Source organism: Lissotriton vulgaris, chromosome 3_1, assembly GCF_964263255.1.
Source record: "Lissotriton vulgaris chromosome 3_1, aLisVul1.2, whole genome shotgun sequence".
Lineage (NCBI taxonomy): Eukaryota > Metazoa > Chordata > Amphibia > Caudata > Salamandridae > Lissotriton > Lissotriton vulgaris.
Window position 1 is genome coordinate 483,585,843 of NC_141689.1, and position 23,137 is coordinate 483,608,979.

The following is a 23,137-nucleotide window of genomic DNA, read 5'->3' on the forward strand; positions in this document are numbered from 1 at the left end:
ATATTGAATTTCAAGAAAGAAATATGAGTCTGTTTTTAGTGTTTAGGATGATGTTATTGGTGATAGCACTACAAATAGAGAAACAAAAAGGTGCCTCATTTACCGCGATCAAGGCTATGATATAGCTGAAACACATTAAGGTAGCTATATATATTCACTGAAAAAAACAAAGGTTACAGGGACGTTATAGTTAGGCTCAGATTTTGCTTATACAAAACCAATGAAATCAGTGATGTCACTGACCATATCATGAGTGATGTAATGTGTGAGGTCATAAGCAATTTTTAAAAAATTCTATTTCCTAATTATAATGTCCCTGTAACCTTTGTAAGGGTGGGCGTAAAATCCGTTTCGCGGGCGAATTTGTGGATTTTCCACGATTTCGCGATCCGGAAATCTCGCGAAATCGCGGTAAAATCCGCGAATCAGCGGGGACGAATTTTCAGCCAAGCACGGGTTAGAGCAGCAGGTGCAAAAGTTGAAGCTAATTTCTTTGTAACCTTTTACAAAAGGGTTACAAACAAATTAACTTCAACTTGGACACCTGCTGCTAATTGCTTCCTGGCGCCTCGTTGCCTAATTGCAACTATTCTCTGACCCTGCTCTGACCGTTGAAGCAGGGTCGGAGAATAGTTACAAGTAGGCAACGAGGCACCTGTCCAAGGAATGAAACCTCATCAGGAAGCACTTACAGATATAAAAAACAGGAAGAAGGAAGAGGATGACAAATACACCCATTTTGAGTTGTCAGGAGGGGTTAAACTAAAAGAGACCCTTACAGCACAATTTTCATATGCATTTTGCTAAAAATAAAAAGCTGTATGTTCTGTAGGGGCAACTCAGGAATCTGGCCCTTCAGAGATCCTGCCTCTATTTCTTTCTCTCGTTCTCTCTCTCCCTCTCTCTTTCCCTCTCTTTCTCTCTCTTTCTATCTATCTATCTATCTATCTATCTATCTATCTATCTATCTATCTATCTATCTATCTATCTATCTATCTATCTATCTATCTCTCTCTCCCTCTCCCATAAACGACTGCATGGGTAACTTCGCTATGCAAGCGGCTCGCGAAGACGCAAAAATCCCTGCGAACACGCAAAAACCCCACGAACACGAAAAAACCCTGCGAACACGCAAAAAAAATAAAAATCCGCAAATTCACACAAATTCGCGAATTTTGCGGATCACGAATTTGCAAATCCGCAAATTCGCGGATCGCGAATTCGCAAAATTCGCCCATGCTTAAACCTTTGTATTTTAAGCGAATTTCTAAGGTTTTACAAATTCTATTTTCTAACTATAATGTTCCTGCAACCTTTGTTTTTGAAATACATTTCTATGGTTTTTTAACTAGTAGTTGCATTTGCAGAGTGGTGGAGAAAGGGAGCAGGTCTCCGACCAGCTCTCAGGAATCCCACTAGAAGGGATGTACTGGAGGTAACAGAAGGGTGTCTTTGCCCCAGGACCATCTGGAGCTATGGGGACTTCATCGACCAACCAGCAGCATGCCAGGAGGTGTGTTTGCAGAGTGGTAGAGAAAGGGGGCGTGGCCTCCAAAAACCTCTCAGCAATCGTGCTGTGTGAGACTTACTGGAGGTAATAGGAGGGGTAGTTGACCCCAAGGACCCTCAGCAGCCAAGGGGACTTTATCCCCCAACCAGCAGTGCCCTTGAGGCATGTTTGCAGAGTGGTGGAGAAATGGGGTGTGGCAGCCGAAGACCTCTAAGCAATCCCACAGTGTGGGACTTACTGGAGATAACAAGAGGGCTTGTTGGCCCACAAGGACCCTCTGGAGCCAATAAGACTTTATTCCTCAACCAGCAGTGCACCAGGAGGCACGTTTGCAGAGTGGTGAAGAAAGGGGGCGTGGTCTCCGAAGTCCTCTCAGCAATCCCACAAATTAGGACTTATTGGAGGTAACAGGAGGGTGTGTTAGCCCCAAATGACACTCTGTAGCCAAGCGGACTTCATCCCCAAACCAGTTGTGTGACAGGAGGCACATTTGCAGCGTGTTGGTGAAGGGGGTGGGCCTCCAACAACTTAGCAGTGTTTTTTCCCTAGTTTTTCATTTTTTACCTGAGCTGTTTTTGATCCCTTCACCGGGTCAGACCTTTTTTCAATGGGGGAGGGAGGCTGCACAGCCCCTACTCCCCAGGCCGATTTCTGCCCCAGGAACAATATCCCCCAGGGCCCTACCTCTTTAAAAAAAAAAAAAATAGAAGTGGGTGCATGGCCCATCCAGGGCACCCACTGATCATATCATGAGTGATATAATATTTGAGGTCATGTACAGTATATTGCAGCATCGTAAGCTATAGTTAACTGAGGTAACTATAACTGCTGAATATCTCTGTTTTTTTCCAAATGAAATCTGAGCCTAACTGTAATGTCCTGGAACGTTCGTTTTTTTCTGTGAATTTCTGAGGTTTTTTTACTTCTAATTACTAATTATAGCATCCCTGTGACCTTTAGTGTTATCAGTGGAAAAATAAATTATATATATGGCAGTCACCAATAGGTAGTTCGGACCTAGTTTCCGTAGAAAAAGCGCTTTTTGACTTGCAGATATCTTTTGCAACTGTAACCTGTAATCTTTGAGAGTGAGTGTGTGAGTGAGTGTGTGAGTGTCTGAGTGGGTCTAGCAGTGGGTATCAGACTGACTGAGTGGGTTTGCAAGTGCCTCCATGAGTGTGTGTCAGTCTGTGAGCAAGTGCATGTGAGTCTGAGTGAGTATGTAAATGGATGCGTAAGTCTGTGAGTGGGCCTGTGAGTGGATGTGTGAGTCTCTGAGTGGGTCTGTGAGTGAGTCCATGAGTCTGTGAGTGAGTGGATGAGTCTCTGAGTGGGTCTGTCAGTAAGCGCATGAATCTCTGAGTGAGTGCGTGAGTCTCTGAATAGGTCTGTGAGTGGATGCATGAGTCTCTGATTGAGTGAATGAGTGTCTGCATGGGTCTGTGATTGGATATGTGAGCATCTGAGTGGGTCTGTGAATAGGTGCATGAGTCTCTAAGTGGTTCTGTGAGTGGGTGTATGAGTGTCTCAGTGGGTCTGTGAGTGGGTGTGTGTGTCTCTGAGTAGGCCTGTGAGTGGTTGTGTGGGTTTCTGAATGCCCTCTGTTTTGCCCTCTTCTGCTCTATTTTGCCTTTTTCTGCTCATTTTCTGCCCACCGTTTTGCCATCACTGGTCCTTTTTCTGCCCTCTGTTTTCCCTCTTCTGTTCTGTTTTGCCCTTTCTATGAGTTTTTCTGCCCTCTGTATTGCCTTTTACTTTTCTGTTTGTTTTTCTGCCCTCTGTTTTGCCTTTTTTTCTGCCCCCTGTTTTGCCTTTCCTGCTCATTTTTCTACCCTCTGTTTTGCTTTTTCTACTTGTTTTTCTGCCCTTCAAAATTGCTTTTTCTTGCTCATTTTTCAGCCTTCTGTTTTGTCCTCTTCTGCTCTGTTTTGCCATTTCTGCTTGTTTTTCTGCCCTCCATTTTTCCCTGTTCAGTAATGGAGAGGGGGGCCACACAGCCCCCCTCTGTTGGCCGATTTCGGTCCAGGGAACCCATCCACCACGGTCAGGCCAAACCTTATTGGTGGAGGGGAGCTGCATGGCATCTCTCCGCAGGCTGATTTTCGCCTTGAGAACGCTATCCCCGGGGCCCAGACAAAATTCAATGGAGGGAGGTGGGCCACATGATAGGGACCGGGGAGGGACCTTTAAGGCTACTGAAGTCTCAGCCGACTACCTGCTTCCTGCAGGAGCTGGCTTTGCTCCCACACGCAAGGAGCTGCTAAATATGCAGCTCCCTGCATGCAGGAGCAATCTTTCATCTATTTCCCCAGCCCGCATGATAGATGAAAACTCTGCTCCCAACAAGTGGGAGCAGTTTGACAGTTCCGCTTGCTAAGGGCAGAGTTATTGTTTGATCTTGCTTGACCGCATGCACCTTCCCCTTACAAAATAAATGGTCCTCAGAGATGGGGTCCCCAGGACGTACAAGGCTCTGGAAGGGGGTGCGTAAAAACAAATGGCCATTGGGGAAGAGGTCCCCGGGGTCAGGCCGTATTGCCAAGCCCTCACTGTGCACTGCCTTTGGCTGTGTGCAGCATGTGGTTAGCTGTATGGAGGGGAGTTGGCTGCAGGACAGTAATGATTTCTGATATTCTCCTGCACTCTTTTGTACTTACTGTCAGGCCTCGAATGCCATAGTAATCTATATAACAATACGTGGGAAAACAAAAGTTGAATGATGTCATCAATGATGTCATTTGAGATGTCATGAGTGAAGGAATAGAACATTTCATAAGTGATGTCATGTGTGAGGCCATACATAAGTCATGGCGGTGGTGCAAGTTATAGTTACTGCTGCTAACTATATCTGGGGGATTTCTATGTTTCTGTGTTTATTTTTAGTTTGAAACGTTAATGTTGTCATTGACAAATTCACCTAACAATAATGTTACTTTAGCCTTTGTTTTTTTCAGTTAATATATATATATACATATAAATATGTATATTTGTTTCTATACCTATTCTAACTTAACTCACATCTATGTACCTTGAACATGTGTGTAGATATAGCTTTACTACTTTTATCTGACATCTACGTAACTTGAAGATATATATGTATATCTTCAAGGTACGTTTATGTGGAGTTAAGTATAGAAAATCTGTAAATATACTTACCTGTGGAATTTAAGCCTTCGATTTTCTGATCATAATATTTGATATTGCTTCCTCTGTAATTTGGAACCATGTCACCATTCGTACCCTCCAGGCAGAAAGAGCTTAGGCCGCTGCTAAACAGAGCTTTAAAGATCTTTGGATACCCGCCTCCAGAGCAGTAAGCTGGCACAGCTTTTGGTTTTATAATAAGTGGATTGTGGCCGATGAAGAATGCAGTAGCACAATTGTCTTCTTTATTTTAACAAAGCATTCTTTCTTGTGCTTCCGCACCCCCAGTACTGCATATTTCACAGAATTGCAGTTATGCTCACAAGAGAGGTATTCTTTGGTAGCTATTTTTGGAGATAAATAGAAAAATTATGATGATGAAGCATTTTTCATTTCTACTGGAATTCCATTTTTTTTCCTGCTTCTTTTCGTGATTTGCTTTTCCCATGAAATGAACCTCTGATAAATAAAAGAGAATGATCTGCCTTATTTTCTGGCTCACCGCTACGTTCATGCTATTATTACTATCTCATGTTCTATCTCCCTCTGTCCTTCCGGGTCTTTCTGCCTCTTTCTTGCTCTCTGACTCTTTTTCGGAGTTTTAGTGCTATCCATTTCATTTCAATGCCAGACACTATAGGGAGCTTTAAGTCTCTCTCTTTGACTTGTGCTCTCTGTCACTATATGCCTCCCTCTCTACATAGCTTCTTTTCTCTCTCATCCCCTAAGTCATTCATCTATCTATCTATCTATCAATCTATCTATCTATCTATCTATCTATCTATCTATCTATCTATCTATCTATCTATCTATCTATCTATCTATCTATCTATCTATCTATCTATCTATCTATCTATCTATCTATCTATCCATCTATCTATGAAAAACAGTGACATTCACAAGTGAAGGTTAGCTCCGTAATCCTTAAATTGCACACCCTTGATGCAACCTGTATATCACCATCCAAATGCAATGCTTAAACATTCCCAACCTTACCTTTGCCTTAACTATAGTTTTTCAGTGAATCTATATCTATTTATGCTGCGCCATGGCAGTAACAATAAATGCATATGTACAGCGAAATTATTATGATACAAACACTGTTTGGTACCTCACAGGTTGAAAGTTGCGATCTCTTCCCACAGGCAAACGCTCTCTTAATGCTCATGAGACCTCTTCAATGTGATTCTAGCTCATTGCACAACCTTAACTCTTAGCATCCTGGTTATCCCCGTTTTAAAAAAATAAGGAAACCGGCATAGAAAAATGCAATGACATAAACCATATATGCAGGTGTGAAGAGTTTATTATGCAATGTATGACCATTTTTGAAGGAGGGGATATGTGAGCATTATAAACTTGAAGGTTTGATTCTTGTGGATTCTTGTGGACACTTGTGGATTCTGACCCCTCCCCACAACCAGAAATAGTAATAAACAATATATTATACTGTGTGCATCTCTCTCTCCATATACATATATATATTTATATATGTAGATAGATAGATAGATAGATAGATAGATAGATAGATAGATAGATAGATAGATAGATAGATAGATAGATAGATAGATAGATAGATAGATAGATAGATAGATAGATAGTCTATGTACAACACTCTCTAATTTCAGGCTACGTCTGTTGTAATAACAGTTTCTGTGGTTGTCGAGCTAGCTCTGTGGTATATACGTCACACTTGAAAAGAGTGCAACACATCTTAAGGAACCTCTATGATTAGCCATCTACATGCAATACATTACATTGAATTCATGCATTCTTTTTTGCAGGGCATGTTATACCAGTGTACACGTTGCCATTTGTCCTATAGTCTCTACACAGTGTACCCAGGTACTGAATGTAGGTTGCGACGCACTGTCAAGCTTGCTTTTCCCATAGTGCTTAGTTACTTCAAGTGTAGCAGAATTTACTCTTTTTTAAAGGAATGTAAAATAACATGTGTAAATGATATGAGAATAGAGCTCTCAAGTTTTACAAGTCCTGGTGAGAGTAGCACGTTAAATCCTGGTCTCGTATTAGCTCTCTGGGATTTATAGTTTGAGTTCATGATGTGACTGCAAATCCCAGAAAGCAAAACTAAAACCTGGATTAGATGAGCTCCTAACTCATGAATAAGAGACATTTGAGAGCAATGAGGAGGACTTGTGTCACTCATTCTTCTTCATTAGGACAAGCCTGTGAGTTTTATTTCATAGACTCATCATGTTCTTTAGTTTTTCATCAGTAAAGCGGATGTACATAGAGGGATACTGCCATGTATTTATTGGCAGCTCGTGTTGTCCTTTTCTGAGGATTATTAGTAAGCTAACACCTGTCTCCTAAAATTAAGACAGTGCATACATTAGTTTTGAGTTTAGTTACTTATATTTTCTTTTACTCACTTTTTATAGAGCTTTTATTCAGATATTTGTGTCAAGCGTTTTAACACAGGTGAACCATCCAATCAGCTTTAACAGCGCTACAACAATTCGACGTGTGAACAACCCGACCCTTTTCCTTAAGTAAAAAATAAACAACGTTACCAAAGGGGTGCTTTGCTAATTGGCAAACATATGGAAGGAAGCGGAGAGATTAAACCTGTAAGTGATGCATTTTCAAATGTCAGTGAGTGGGTTGCGGAGAGCCAGATCTACTGCAATGGATGTCACTCCTACTTGGAGCAGAAAGTGTCTTTTGTCCTTCCCACATCTATTTTGTCTGAAAGCTTTCTGTGCCCAATTGCATTAATGAATGTTGAACAGCAGATAATGCATACAGATCAATATGAAGACATCCATGTAGAATTAGGTCATTCTAATGGATATCAAACCGACCTATTGAAGAAGCACTCTTCTAAATGAAAGATGACACACTAAGAACCGCTCGGTCATTTTTTCATTTCCTCTCTTACGGTCAGTGATGACAGCATCTCATATCTCAAGCAAGAACTGATCATTGAGAAAACTGTTCTCTACTTCAGCTTTGAAAAATCTTACTAATATTTCAGCTAAGAGCATTATTCAAGCTTTACCCGTTGGAAGATTGCGCCTGTTACTTTATCAAATGACCATAGCGCCAGAGTGCAATTTCTGGGCACTATCGCCCATATAAACTATTGTCCTTGATAATATTTCCCAGAGCTTGAAGAATAGTAATACTGTCAAAGACTGAAATGATGGATAGCTCAGTTGGTTAATGTGGTCTTTGCTAAAACCTCTAAGTAACTTGAACCGCATATATTTAAAATACATCATCTTGACCTTTATCCCTTGGGGTCTTTAAAATGAGTATCGCTATTGTCGTTCTGTTATGAGAATTCTTAAAGGCTTAGGTGTTCATTTTGTATGTTACCATCCAAAGTCTGATTCAAAAACATTTTAGTAAAAAAAAACTGAAATCTGCAAAAAAAAAGGCTGTATTCTTACGAAATTAATATGGTTCTACCTTTCTATGGATTTACAAAAATCCCGAATGGTAGCCATATCTTAGATGCCCTTGAGTTTTTCTCATTCACTGTACCAAGCTATTGGGATATTCTGTAGGGAGACAGTCTGCATTAGTAAATATAGTACATTGCAGATTGATACAGCAAGTATTGTTTTCTTATTTATCTATCAGAAAAATAGTTCTTCTGCGTAAGAAAGCCTTATCCTATTGCCCCACAATTTCTATGAGGATGTTCCCTACATCAACCAATAATGGAAAAGCTTTTACTCCAACATGTTCTGTATGTTTCCACAGTAGGGCTGGTCATTAAAAAAATATTGTGACTACTCAAAAATTACTTCTTGAATGTTTCATGCATTAGGTATGACCACCCCTCAGGTACTCCACCTTTCTTATCCATAACTCTGAAACAACAACTGAGGGAATACAACCATAGTAACTCTGTGAATCAGTATCTGAGGATTGTTGCTAGCGGATGGCTCTTGTACACACCTAAGTAAGGAATAATTCACTGAAAAGAGTTTTGAATTGGAACCTTAACGATCAACAACTTGATGGCAAGGGAATATTTTGTGAAAATCTCAAATGCAAGACTACAGTAGATATACATCTTCTAATAAAAAAATGCGGACCAAAGAGCCCTCAAGAATTTTATAAACAAGCCCAAATGATTCCAAATCTTTGACCATGACACCTCCACATTCACACCAATCATAAGTCCTTTCCTGTTGATAATACAGGAGTTGCTTTTGGACAAAATAGATATATATATGAGTCCTAGGCTTAGGTATACAATTTTAATACATTTGCTCAATTTGGGTATCTGTCATACTTATCATTTCCCAAACATTTTTATTCACACTGAAGATATTTTCCATATGTAGAAACCTCTTCTTCTACAACTCTTTAACATACTTAACATAATGTTGCATACTCTCTCTCCTTTGATGCACATTTACTCCACTCTCTTTTCTTTTCGCTGTATCTTTCTATATACATTTAGGAATCCATTGCCTCTGCATATCCATGGAGTTCTAAGTTTGTGGTTGTTTCTGTCATTCACAGAGGCCATACAAATGTTCCCATTCCTTTCCTGAACTAATGACCGTAGAAAATTGACACACTTCCACTGTCTGGGAAAGCTGTCCTTATCCTCCATCTTGTGCCATGCCAAACGATATCATCCAGGTTGGATCTCACTAGTTTAAGCACTCAAAAGCACACATATATAAAGCCACACTACCACACAGGTGTCACACACTCACTGTACTCACACATGCACATGGCCTGCAAACGGCATGTCCGCACAAGTTTCCGGGTTTTGTATAACACCCCCTCTTATATGAGAGGAGTCAGTAGACCATGCTCTCACTGATATGGATAATAAAGGTTGGCCACATTATCAATCACAAAACAGGATGTGCTACCCCAACTATCATATGTTTTACAGTTTTCAACTTTCCCTATAAAGGGTATGGTTGGTGTATGCCTTCAGGTCACAGTACTAGTCTTGGACCTTGCATTGTCAAAAACAGGCCTAAGCTTCGGCTTGCGTGCTAGATTAGTGTTACACCAGGGACAAAATAAAAGTAAGGATATAAGTATCACATGTAGTTTCCTATTTGGGGTATAGGTAAATTCCCATTCCCTGTGTGGGTGGCATTCCTGTTCAAACACTTCCTGTGTTCTTTTCCAGCAGAAGAGGTCAATTAGAGTGTCACTCTTCCAAAGGTAAGCTCGTTTTTTCTTCATCCAAAGGGTGAGCATTCACACCATAGAGTTTCTCCCCAACTAGCAGACTATTATTACTGTGGGTTTTGCAGAGAGTGACTGTATACCATATCGAAATCCCCCTACTTCCACCCATCAGTATAAATCAACGCTCCCTCTCCATTTCTTTGCAGCATTCTGTTGGACGAGGATGTCCCTGAGACCCTCTAAGAGGTGCTTTGTAAGTTCCTCCTTCCTTGAGAGAACAAGCATTTGCAATGCAATAGGTCTTGCATTACTGAAAGTTTGAGCTATTGGCTTTGCAGTATTATTTGCAGCTCCAATAGGTCAAACTTTCAGTAATGCTAGACCTATTGCATTGCAAATGCTTGTTTATCACTGCAATCATGTGGTATCACACGATTCAAAATAAATACATATGTAAAGTTAAGGACAAGCTACAGTAGGTACTGCACTATAAAGCATTATTTAATATTTATTGAGTTGCTCTTCAATCAGTAATATTAATACTTGGTAGAGAAATTCAATACCATTCTTGCGGAAAACTGCAAAAGAGAGTTAAATGATATGTTAAATGATATGTTAAATGATATGTGTCAAAACATACAAGTTGTGTATTTTGGCTATATATATATATATATATATATATACAGGGAAAAATAAAACCACTTTGAATCATACATATGGTGTCGAGAGATCTGTACCTGAGGAACGTGTGGGGAGCCACTCTAGCAAGACTTTGCTTTTATTTATATATACATATACATCAGCAGCCAGGGTCGGCGAAAGGGATTTCTCTACGCCCGCCGTGTTGTGAAATGTCTGCTGGATGACGAGAACAATCTGTTTTTAAATCCGGATGGTAGCAAGATTTATCCTTGGATTGAGCGGCTGCCAGGAAATAAAAGCCACATACAGAACTTTTTCTTTCAAAGGCACTTTTATAAAGTGGCTGCGAGATATTCCAAAGGAAAATTATTTTGCCAAGATCGGCATAGGAGGACATAAACAGAGTAACGTGGCAGCAAAGGTGTATTGTGGGAACTGTGGTTTGATGGACACAGCAACAAACCAGCAATGAGAACACAGTGTCTGTAGACAGGTATGATGAAATTACCTAATTTCAACTGAACTGTTCCAAATGTGACTGCTGAGTACTTACGGACACTGCGCCCTTTACAACCATTTAGAATTACCTTGCTGCCACTTTAAATTAAGAACTATTGGGAATTAGTCTGTCCTCCATGTCTAAAGTTACGTTTTTTTATAAAAAGCTAAACGAACCCATCCCATGTGAAAGCTGCATATGATTAAGCCGTTAGGCGAAACGCGTCATGCAATTCTGTCACCATTAAAGATTTGAACCCAGCACGATGGAGTGGTCGTTTGTGAGTTATCGAGGGTAACTTGCGCTCTTTGAGATATATATATATATATATATATATATATATATATATATATATATCCACAGAAACGCCGTCTCAACAGTTCATAAGACAACAAGTCGAGGCCCAATTTGCATTTAAAGTGAATTTATTCAAGCGATCACACCCAACGCGTTTCGCAGCCTTAGCCGCTTGCTCACGAGTGAAAAGTTGTGTTTGAACAATAAAGATATATACAGAAAGGAAACTTTGTCATGTGACTTGAACATAAACAGTGAAACTAGACTCTCTACATTATAACATTTCTTCATGTCAAATGATACAATTATTATCTTTCATTGTGTCACAGTTGATATTATAAACATATACATTCCAGTATTCAGTTCTCAAGTTGACTTTGCCATTTAAGCGATTGAACGTGATATCGGCACAATCAGCACTACTTGTCCCACAATGCATTTCTTCGGTCAAGTAAAACATTTACAAATCATTTAGATGTGGAAACGCTGATTTTTCGAGTGCGCTCGTCGGAATTATTTTCATTCAGCGAGTATGCCTCATTTATCTTTAGTGTTTACGTGAGATCAAAACAGTGAAGACACCATCGCTTAGTAACTATTAATCCATAGTTAATTGTCTAATTCATTTTAGGTAGGTGATTTAGGACAGTCTAGCCCTAGTGGGCTTTCCTAGCATTAATATACAAATATTTGGCAAAATTCTTGACATACCTTTCGTGAAACTTACAGAGACTGTGTTTGAGACTTTAAGATGTTTTGCCGCTATGTTTGATATTTGTCGTTTTTGCATTTCTGGGTAAAGGAGGAATGTAGTGTTGCCCAAGCCGGGCCCGACCATTGCTAAGGGGGTCACAGGAGATGTTTGTATAGCCTCCCCCTGTGCCTGTGCATAGTGGACGTGCCCTACGTCCACGCGGAAGGCACGCCAGTAACTAAATAAAAAGCCCAGAGCACTGGGCGTGACCAGGCATTAAGCTGGCCACTATAGAGAACACGTGTGGTCTGCATTGATTTTTAGGCCCTAGGCCTGAACACGACAATCTCTAACCTTGGGAATTCTTCCCCACCCACTCAAATCTTCGAGCACTATTCCTTTGCACGTACCCCTTGGAGCAACCATTGTTTCTTACGAAACGTCCAAAAAGTTTGGAATGAAAATAAACTCATGTTGTTTGCTTACAAAGTTAAGTCTCTGCACATCCAATTCATTCCGTTTTTTCTAAAGTGTCACACATATATATATGTTCGTATCATTGCAAAATATCTTATGTTTTGAACATAGTTGTCCAAAAGGAGCGCAAATTTATTTTAGCTCTAAACTGAGAAAAGATTGAAAATAGCTTTATTTTTGTAAACTGATTGGTTTGAGGACCATTGTTTTTCTGTATATAGGCCAGGCTGCACTCGCATTTAGCAAAGCAAAATTCATCTTCACATCCCTATTGGATGCAAAGGTGCATTTTGTACTAAGAAATTAATGCTGAATGCTGGTAGTAACTTGAGGGAAAATTCTACCCCCAAACCATATTTAGCAAGCATGTCCTGTTGCATTTAGCAGTATTTCTAAGTGCAAAATATATCCTTGCCTCTATTTTGGACACAATGGAGCATTTTGGCACTAAGAAATAGCTCTAATTGTGTGAATACTCTTATCATGTAATTCTACATAACCTTGCAGCATTTTTAGGTAATTCTCTGTGATTATGCTGCACAGGATTAAACAAGTTACGACCAACCCTATGTTTAATAGGGTTGTCACAAACTTTGTAATATTTCTATAAAATACATAAAATACATAACTTTTTCCAAGGAATCAAAAATTAAGATCTGCAACAAATAAAATCCTCCACAGCATGCTCATTATTAAATGTCAGATTTCGACTATATAATATTGCACTTGATAAAAACATCTTTGAAAGTTTGGATATATTCGTAAAAATACCTAAAAAAGTAATAAGTGGAATAGCGGCATACATTCTAAAAGACGATATGCCCATTTTGTTTTATACAAACATACTTTTACTTTTATGACACTCACCATCAGACAAGCATGTTTTCAATGAGTTCATGCTTGAGGACACTGTTTTCAACCTTATAACTGTCATGTAGCTGATGCAGCTCGCTAACACCACTTGAAATTCACACTGGTAATCATCATCAGGAATGAAGAGTATGTTTTTCAGCAGGGCAGTGAAGCATACAACATAACACAACAATCTTGGAGATTTTCCCAGGGGAGTTAAGGAGGGCCCTGCCAATCATTTCCATGCACTGGAACAGGGTCCTTTGTGAGCCTTGAAGTCTACCCCTCAGGCAGTGGTGACTGGTGACTTATAAAAGTGGAGGAACTTAAGTCACCAGTAAAACTGAACTTTAAATAACTCCACATTATTTCATCGCTTTGTGATGATGGATTTTGCAGTTGCACAATCGCAAACATTTCAACTCCAGTCAGCCATACAATTCACTGCATAAGGGCCTGTGCTTGTTTCGTTTCTTGTAAATAGCACATTCTTATTTTGTTTGTTTTATATAGTGCAAACTGAAGCTGAAGGTATAGGAACAATTTGCATGTGCACAAGTGGCATTACACAAGAGTACATACATTTTCTAGGTAAGAGTGATTAGGTGATTTGCCTATAATTACAGGTTATTAAGCAAATGCGGGGACTGCAGCAGCAAGGAGTGCGATCCCAAAGATAGCACTGTTAAGTGTTTCCTCGATGCGCTCCGTGTTAGGGGAAAGAACATGTTCTGCCGACATGAACTGGATAACTGACTGGGCAAGGAGGAAATGGATCCGTCCGTTGTGCAATACATTGGGATGCAGGAAGCACCAAGACGCTTTGAGGGTACTCACAGTTAGCACTATACCGAATGGAATATTTGGCATATCTAGATACCTGTTTGTAGTAGGGCTCATAAGAGGTAAAATGGGGCTAAAGGTGTGAGGCTGTAATGAATAATGCCCTCCTCAGCCTGAAATATGTACCGTGAACTATATAAATTTTATCTGTAATTCTTTTTTAATTGTACTATACACAGTTTTAACTGATAATATATATATACTTATATAGGGGCATGGAACGCTCTTCAGAATAACAGTGTAAGGGCATGAGGTAAATCTAAAACTGGCAGATCTATGGTACATCGTGCGCTTTGTGTTGACGTCTCCCTAATATGTTGGTGTGGGGTGGCTCTATCCACTGTGTTGATGGGGCTGTTTGTATTGCTGAGATATTATCTGCAGTCCCCGCCCTCAGGTCCCTGTGTCCCCTGGTAATAATACTTATGTTATTTCTATTATCAGCCGGGGTACTGGGTATGGCACTCTAGTGTCCCCATCTTGTATTCCTATGGGCTGTTCGTTAGCCCCATTTACCCCCCCCCCCCTCGCCCGCTGCTACAGCAGGTGCAACTTGTGGTTTAGGAACTTCCACTACACACTGGCTAGCGTCATTGGTGGGTGCACTAGTCTGGGCCAGGAGTAACAAGTTTTTTCTCTATAGAACTTAGTTTGCCTAATAAAGGCCCCAAAATAACAGTTATGAATGTTTCCGCTCTTTCCAGTACTCAAGATCAGCCCCCAACTCTACGCTGACACATTCACCACTGTGATACGTTTGACTGGCATCTAGGCCTGCTGTATCAAAGGGCCTAGTTACTTGAGTCACTGGCTTAGTTTTTTGTTTCTTATTGCTTGTTGGTTTGAGAGATGCCCCACCCCTAGTACGCTTTGCTGGCAGCGCATCGCTGTTTAAGGGCGTGGTGGTACTGACACTGCAAACTTTAGCGACCCTCTTTGAGCGGGTTATAGCCTCCCCCACTTATGCATGGTGCAGTTGCATTACTTATTATCGACGGGGTCGAGGTTATGGCCCCAGCCCCCTCCCCTGCTGGAGTGTCCAAGTCCATGTCCCCTGCAGCGTTTTGTTTAAGGCTGATACAAACAGTTTGTGCCTCTGTGAGTTCTTGTGACGGGCATACTAACAAAGGTGGAGAGGCGATAAGAATAGCTCTTTCCCTGTTTACACTACTACCAGGCGTGGCCAAACACAAATAATCCTTTCCATTAGGGGATTTGGTCACTGCTATACTACCCATGATTGAACGTTTTTGGGCCACAAGGGTGTCCAGGGAAAGTCTTTTTTCGGTGAGTTGAATCTAGTGGGTCAGCAATGATTCAGCTGTCGTCAGAAAGGCATCCAAGGTCCCCATAACCCCACCTCCTACCAGAGAGCCCATTACCTTGCGCTTACTCATTATGCGCTCAAACTTATGCACAAGGGTATCACCAAACAGTACCTTATAGGTCCTCCCTGGGTCCAACTATGTAATTGCCATGTTGCCGAGATGTCAGGGGGGTGGCCCAGCCCTGCAGCGACCTCTCGCAGACGGGCGCAGATGGGCCCGCCCTTGGCCCGGGCTTCGCCCCTGTGAGTCTTTATCGGCGCCTTCTGGCGCGCTGGTGATGGTGGCAGGTGCGCGATGGTGCACAGGACCCTGGAAACGGTAGTCTCACACCGCAATTCTCCAACTCCGGTCCTAGCCCCCAAACAGTAACTCCACTAATGTATCAGGCAGGATAAGCAGTGAAAGGGCGTGCCGCGCTGCGGGAGCCCCTGTGAGTCTTTATCGGTGCTTCCTGGCGCGCTGGTGATGGTGGCAGGTGCGCGACAGCACAAAGGACCCTGGGAGCGGTAGTCTCACACCGCGATTCTCCGGTCCTAGCCCCCAAACAGTAACTCCATGAAGGTATCAGGTAGGATAAGCAGTGAACGGGTGTCGCGCGCTGCGGGACCCCCTGTGAGTCTCTATTGGTGCCTCCTGGCGTACTGTTGACGGTGGCAGGTGCGCGACGGCACAAAGCACCCTGGGAGCGGTAGTCTCACACCACGATTCTCGGACTCCGGTCCGAGCCCCAAACAGTAACTCCACGAAGGTATCAGGCAGGATAAGCAGCAAATAGTCCTCTCTTTCTGAATTTATAAATGTGTGTGCCAGTCTCTTCAATGTTCAAACCCCCTGGCTGCCTTGAATCAAGTTCTTTGATATATCGGGACTCCAACCTCCTTAACTTTTTCTCCCTATTTCCACCTCTAGGATCGTTGTCTACCGCCTCTATCACATAGTAAGTCAGTCCTTTGGAATCTTTATTATGAAATCTTCCAAAATGGCGAGCGACAGGATATGTCCGTCCCCATTCCTAATATCCCTTAAATGTTGTAGGACTCTCTTATGGACTTCTAAGATAGTGATGCCTACGTACCGCAAGCCGCATGGCATTGTAGAACGTAGATAGCAAAACTTGTCTTACATGTGTATTTGCCTTTGATCTTCCTTGTGTTCCTAGTTAGTTCTGGTTTGTATTTCTCCATGTTGACTCCATGTGTACCGGCCTTACATTTTGTAAATTTCACAAACCCTTGGCGCCTAGTCAGCCAAGTGCTTTTTTGTTGAGGTTTCTTCAAGCTATTTCTAACTAATGCATATTTAAATTACCTTACTCTCCTGAATGTTATTTGTGGTCTACGGGGAACTACTTTACCAAGGATCATTTTTAACTATGTGCCAGTGTTTGTTTAGAATGCCATGTAATTTATCTTGCTATCTGCTGAATGTTGTTATGAATCTACATTGAATCATTGTTTCCTTTACTGGTCTTGTTTCTTTATCAAATAATATTTCCTCTCCCTTCTTTTTGGAAACGCTAATAATTGCTGTAGCTATCCATTCATTTGGGTACCCCCGGCTTCTGAATCTTCTTTTAAGGATATTTAGCTCTTTATTAGTCTCCGCCTCATCGCTACATGCTCCATAAGGGTTGCTTCGTTTAAGATTCACTGGGTGAAAGCTTTTTGCGTGTAATAGGGTGTTTCCCGAGGTTGGCTTTCTGAACAACTTAGTTTCTACTTTTCAATCATTGCTATACATAGTTAAGTCAAGGAAGTTAACATTAGTTCTACTAATTTCACTGGTAAAACTCAAATTTAGGTCGTTTTTGTAGTTTATCGATGAAGCTTTTTACCCCATCTTCAGTGCTCTTCCACACTAAAAATAAATCATCGATAAAATGACTCCAGTGCTTAATGTGTTCTTCCCATTCGTCCTGGTACTGTGTTCGGACCACCTGCTCCTCCCACTAGCCCGTATGCAAATTCACATAGCTCTATATATATGTATATATCGGGACACCGAAGAAGGCGGCCAGCCGAAACGCTTTTTTTTGCCCGAGAGATAACATCTAAAGGGAATTTGCCATTTGTATTTTACATGAGTAACTTTTGCATAATTTGCATATTTAAATGGTGTTCGTTACATATGTTTATTGTGAAACTTTGGCGTCATTTGCACAATTGAAATGGAGGGATCAAATCCTCAAAATAACTTGTCAATGTATCTCTGACAAAATAACAGGTCAGACGTCTTCAACTTTTAAATACAACTATTTGCAAGATTTGCACAGTATTAAACAGTTATGCTTTTATTTGTAAATAATACATTGCATAAATTTGCACATTGGCTGACCAATTAGGGTCATGCTTACAAATGAAATTATTGTGAAATTTTGCACAGTACCTTAAAGTTGAGACCGAATATAAATGAAGTTAACCAATTGTGGAAACGGAGCACAGAAAAACAAACAAATGTGTAGTCTATTTTTAGTTCCTATTAACGCACTAGTGCATTTTAAATTGTTGCAGAATCATGAGTATGTCATGTGACCAAGGCCTCAAGGGGCTGAAATGCGTAATGATGGCAGGAGTACAAAAATAAACAACTTTGCACGCAGAAAGTGGTGTCTGTTTCTTACTGGTGGCAGGTAATCGAGAAGTTAAGGTGTGGCATATATATAAATATATATATATATACATATTTATACAAGAACCAATGCTGACCTCAATAGAAATCAGCGAGACACATGCTCCGGGCTCACATGAAGGATTTATTTGGCAAACATGCAGTCGCCTCCTGAAGTCTGTGAAACGCTTTGGCAGACGCGTTTCTGGCCACATTGGCCGTCATCAGTGCCAGTCCCACAAGAAAAACAAACTTTCAAGGACTCCAGAGACCACTCCATTATCAGCAGTCCCTTGTCTCCTCCTCCTCCAGGTGAGTGTAATAACAGCGTTGCACCTCCCAGGAGCACTGTCTGATGGAACATGCAGTCCACGAGGTCCTGTATACCAATGTATGGGACAACAGACTCACATTCGTGCCCCCAATTGCTTGGCGCTTCCTGCACTCCACCACAGGGGTCCTGGGCATATTGTTCCGGCCATTACCTTCAAGTGAGCCCTTGTCAGGCAGCGCAATGCCGCCTCCTCTCTCCCCTTCGCACAGACACACACCAGCTGGTTAGTACCTCTGCTAGGGGGGGGCGCCACGTTGTGCTCCTCACACTCCACCACAGTTTTGCTGATCACACGGAGCTCCAGAACGAGAGGGCGTGCCCCTTGCCGGTATCAGCAGAGACCCGGCTACACATACAAGAACCAATGCTGACCTCAATAGAAATCAGCAAGACACATGCTACGGGCTCACATGAAGGATTTATTTGGCAAACATGCAGTCGCTTCCTGAAGTCTGTGAAACGCTATGGCAGACGCGTTTCTAGCCACATTGGCCGTCATTAGTGCCAGTCCCACAAGAAAAACAAACTTTCAAGAGCTCCAGAGACCACTCCATTATCAGCAGTCCCTTGGCTCCTCCTCCTCCAGGTGAGTGTACTAACAGCGTTGCACCTCCCAGGAGCACTGCCTGATGGAACATGCAGTCCACGAGGTCCCGTATACCAATGTATGGGACAACAGACTCACATTCGTGCCCCCAATTGCTTGGCGCTTCCTGCACTCCACGACAGGGGTCCTGGGCATATTGTTCCGGCCATTACCTTTAAGTGAGCCCTTGTCAGGCAGCGCAATGCCGCCTACTCTCTCTCCTTCGCACAGACACACACCAGCTGGTTAGTACCTCTGCTAGGGGGGGCGCCGCGTTGTGCTCCTCACACTCCACCACAGTTTAGCTGATCACACGGAGCTCCAGAACGAGAGGGCGTGCCCCTTGCCGGTATCAGCAGGGACCTGGCTACATATATATATTACCAAAAGGAACTCGGATTTGAGGCCGCACACCACTTGCAGGTTGTTTACAAAACATGTCTAAGGCCATCCCTCTCCAGTGTGGGGTGCCGCAGGGCTCCTCCCTCAGCCCCACACTGTTTAATGTCTACATGGCCCCGTTAGAGAAGGTGGTAGCCCCATTCGGGATTAAATCCATTAGCTACGCAGACGACACCCAGCTTGTCGTCTCGCTGTCACAACAAGGGGGCCGCTCAGCCGACCTCCCGGATTGTCTCACAGCCATTTCCTCCTGGATGTCTAGCTCGAAACTCAAGCTAAATGGAACTAAGACTGAGATCATGTTCTTAGGCAATCAATTCACCTCTCTGCCCCCTGAGATGTGGCCCGCCTGTATGGGAGATCTTCCTCCCCCCAAGCAACAAATCAAAAGCCTAGGGATCTGGTTCGAACCCCAACTAACCTTCAAGACCCATGCGCAGAAGGTGGTAGGAGGGTGCTTCGGCCTGTTACGGGCAGCCCGGAAGGTCCTCCCCCTCCTTCCGTTTCAATCCAGAAAGCTGCTAATTCAGGGTCTGATCCTGTCCAGACTGGATTATGGCAACTCCCTTTTCCTCGCTGCCCCCCGTGCCACTATTAATACTCTTCAGCGAGCCCAGAACGCCGCAGCTAGGCTGCTGATGGGGGCGCCGAGACGGGCCTCAGCCAAACCACTGCTGAAAGCCCTGCACTGGCTCCCCATCCAAGAGCGGATCACTTTTAAGTCACTCTGCATCGCCCATAAAACTCTGCAGGGCAAAGGCCCTCCGGCCTTGAGAGGACTGATCCGCCCCTACAAGTCGACCAGGGCCCTTCGCTCAGATAGAGAAAATCTGGCCATCATCCCAAGAGTGAGGAAGGCACGCACAGGAGGCCGCCGGTTCTCACTGAATGTGTCAAACAAATGGAATGCCCTTCCTAGAGAACTCCGAATGGAATCGGGTCACTTGAAATTTAGAAGAGCACTCAAAACCTTTCTCTTCCCTACCATCCCTTAATTCTGCCTTTGCTTGAGTTCATTGGGTTCAGATTAGGATTAGCGCTGGGACGCTTCAGGGCAGCCATGCGCTCTATAAGTCCAAAATCAAATCAAATCAAATCAATCAAATCATTTATATATATATATATATATATATATATATATATATATATATATATATATATATGTATTACCTACTGGCGATAGCCAGTAGGTATATATAGTTAGGACCTAGCTTCCATAGGATATCCGCAACCTTCTATTGGGAATAACTTTGGCGCTGGTTGAGGAATTTGCGTGTAATTTTCCAAAATTTAGGCCAGCTCCGCTCCGCACCTTCCCTGGAAGTTTTGGGGGGATTCGTCATGCGGGGGCTGAGAAAAAAGGGGGGTTCCAAAACATGTTTTTCCCAGGTTTTATCAGGGGGGCCTAGGAGGACCCCGAAGGTCAAAAAACTAATCTTTTTTTTTTTTTTAAATTTCGCGGAGTACGCGCTCGGTGCGATGCCATGTACGCGTACCCTGAGCGTACCACGGGGAAAACCAAAAATAACAATATATTTTTTGAGGCCTGTGGGGTCCTTGTTGGACCTCCTAAGCAGGCCTAGGCGGTCAGGGCGCTTCTACCCTGCCCCCTTTGCGTGTTTTGCACCTTTGTTTCACTGCTTTCTTGTGCCTTGGTTCTACCGAGGCACAAGATGGCAGCCAACACTTCCTGGTTTGGAGTGTTGACAGACAGTGGCAGCCAATCAGCATGACTTTTGCAGGAACGCAGCACGCTCATTGGCTGTCAACACTTCTAACCAGGAAGTGTTGGCATTCATCTTGTGCTAGGTAGACCGAGGCACAAAAGAAGCAGAAAAACAAACGTGTAGAATGCAAAAAAAAAGGGGGGCAGGGTAGAAACAACCTGACCCCCTAGTGCTGCTCAGGTGGTCCCACAAGGATATTAACATATTTAAACATTATCCGCTAATAGAATTAGCATTTAAAAAACCTTGCAAATTCACTGAAAAACTATAGGTTTCAGGCCTTATATAGTAAGGAATTCGCTTTTGAAAAACCTATGAAATTCACTCATAAAGTTTTAGGGGTGTTATAGTTAGCTGGACATTTCACTCATACAAAACCATTGAAATTGCTCCGATATAGTTAGTTGTACTAACTATATTTCGCGCACCCGCAATGCACTGCTGATGATGTCACATATTAGATCATTCATGACTTGGTCAGTGACATCACTGATGACATCTCAAATGACATCACTGATGACATCATCCAGTGAATGTGGTTTGCTTCGTTATTTAAATATGCATTATATATATAGCAATTTGCATTGACGAATGAGTGGATATATATAATTAAATATTTGGATGGAGGATTTAGTAGCTACCCGAGAGGAAAAGGATTGGAGCCGGCAAATTTAGAGCACTCACCGGGCACGAATAAGTGGCTTTCCACTGTGGGACAAATAGAACAATACTGCCACACGAGTAAAGAATGTACAAGAACCACAGATTGGCTTTCCCACTAAATTCTCCCCCCAATTATTGGTGAAAAGATAAAGGATGGGAGAAGCCAACTACAAAAATTCACCCATTCATACCTCGCCTGTCCCTCCTGCTCCAGTGCTTGTTTCTCAACAGAACTTTGCTGGGGCCAGATAAATGTGAGCCTAAAAGTAATCATGATTGTAGTTCTTAAAACAAGGCTCCGCCTCCCACCTGACCTAATTACCATCACTTGTGCCTAAAAGTCGACAGAGACCCTCGCCTGGCACATGCGTAGTCACCTTCACACGGCTAAAAAAATACAATACAAACAGTCTTGACAATAACTTAAATAGAACAGCCTGGTCTTGTGCTGCTGAGCTGCTTCTGTATTTCTGCCTCTCGTCTTTCTTTCCACCCATGAACAGTGAGGTCACGCTCCTAATGCCCTTATACAGCAGCTACGGCAGCCTTCAGGCCTCCTTGTTCGCACGAGTCTCTCTGAAGAAGGCTTCCCCTGACATGTTTGGGTTTCTCAGTGGAGTTGCAAGCTATGCATGGCTAATATAGGCTGAATCCCCTAAAAAATATAATCACAGAAACAAACATAAGTGAAATTATGTCTGGAAGGCCACAAATTTCAAAACAATTATCACTACAACATACATTTTATTACATTCATTCCACAATGTCCTTGGTGCAAGATCTGTCATCTGTTGTGGTATGGAACTGTTATATAGCACTAGCAAGTCATAGGTGGAGCCTGGAAATCTTGCACACACAGTGGGGATGTAGAGTCCTGCCATGTAAAATAGATAAAAGGACACTGGAATTGAGGATAAAAGATGAGTCTTTATTATAAAAACCCCATCCAAGGAGGACCACAGCCAACTGCCGCCTCACGGAATTGACAGGCTAAAATACTCCATGTTCCATGTTCTAACATGGAACGTAACAATATCACACTTCTTCCTCTTTACAATTATAGAAAGATTAAAATAAAAAAATGTACAAAATTATGAGTAACAGAAATTATGTATATTGAACTATAACTCATAAAAATGCAATTCTAATACATCCCTCACCCAAATACTAGAACAATCAAAAACAAGGAAGATAAATGTAAATAATAATTGTCATATGTAACTAGTTTCCTATGAAATCTTTCAGATACACTGGACTTTTGCAATTTCTTATACTCTTACAAATGTAATTCTGACCTTGTTTTTGGTTCAATAACTCACTATTACCAAAACCTTTTCTTTCACTAATCAGTTTAGGTTTTACATGAATAACTCTATTACAATTCCAGATTCGA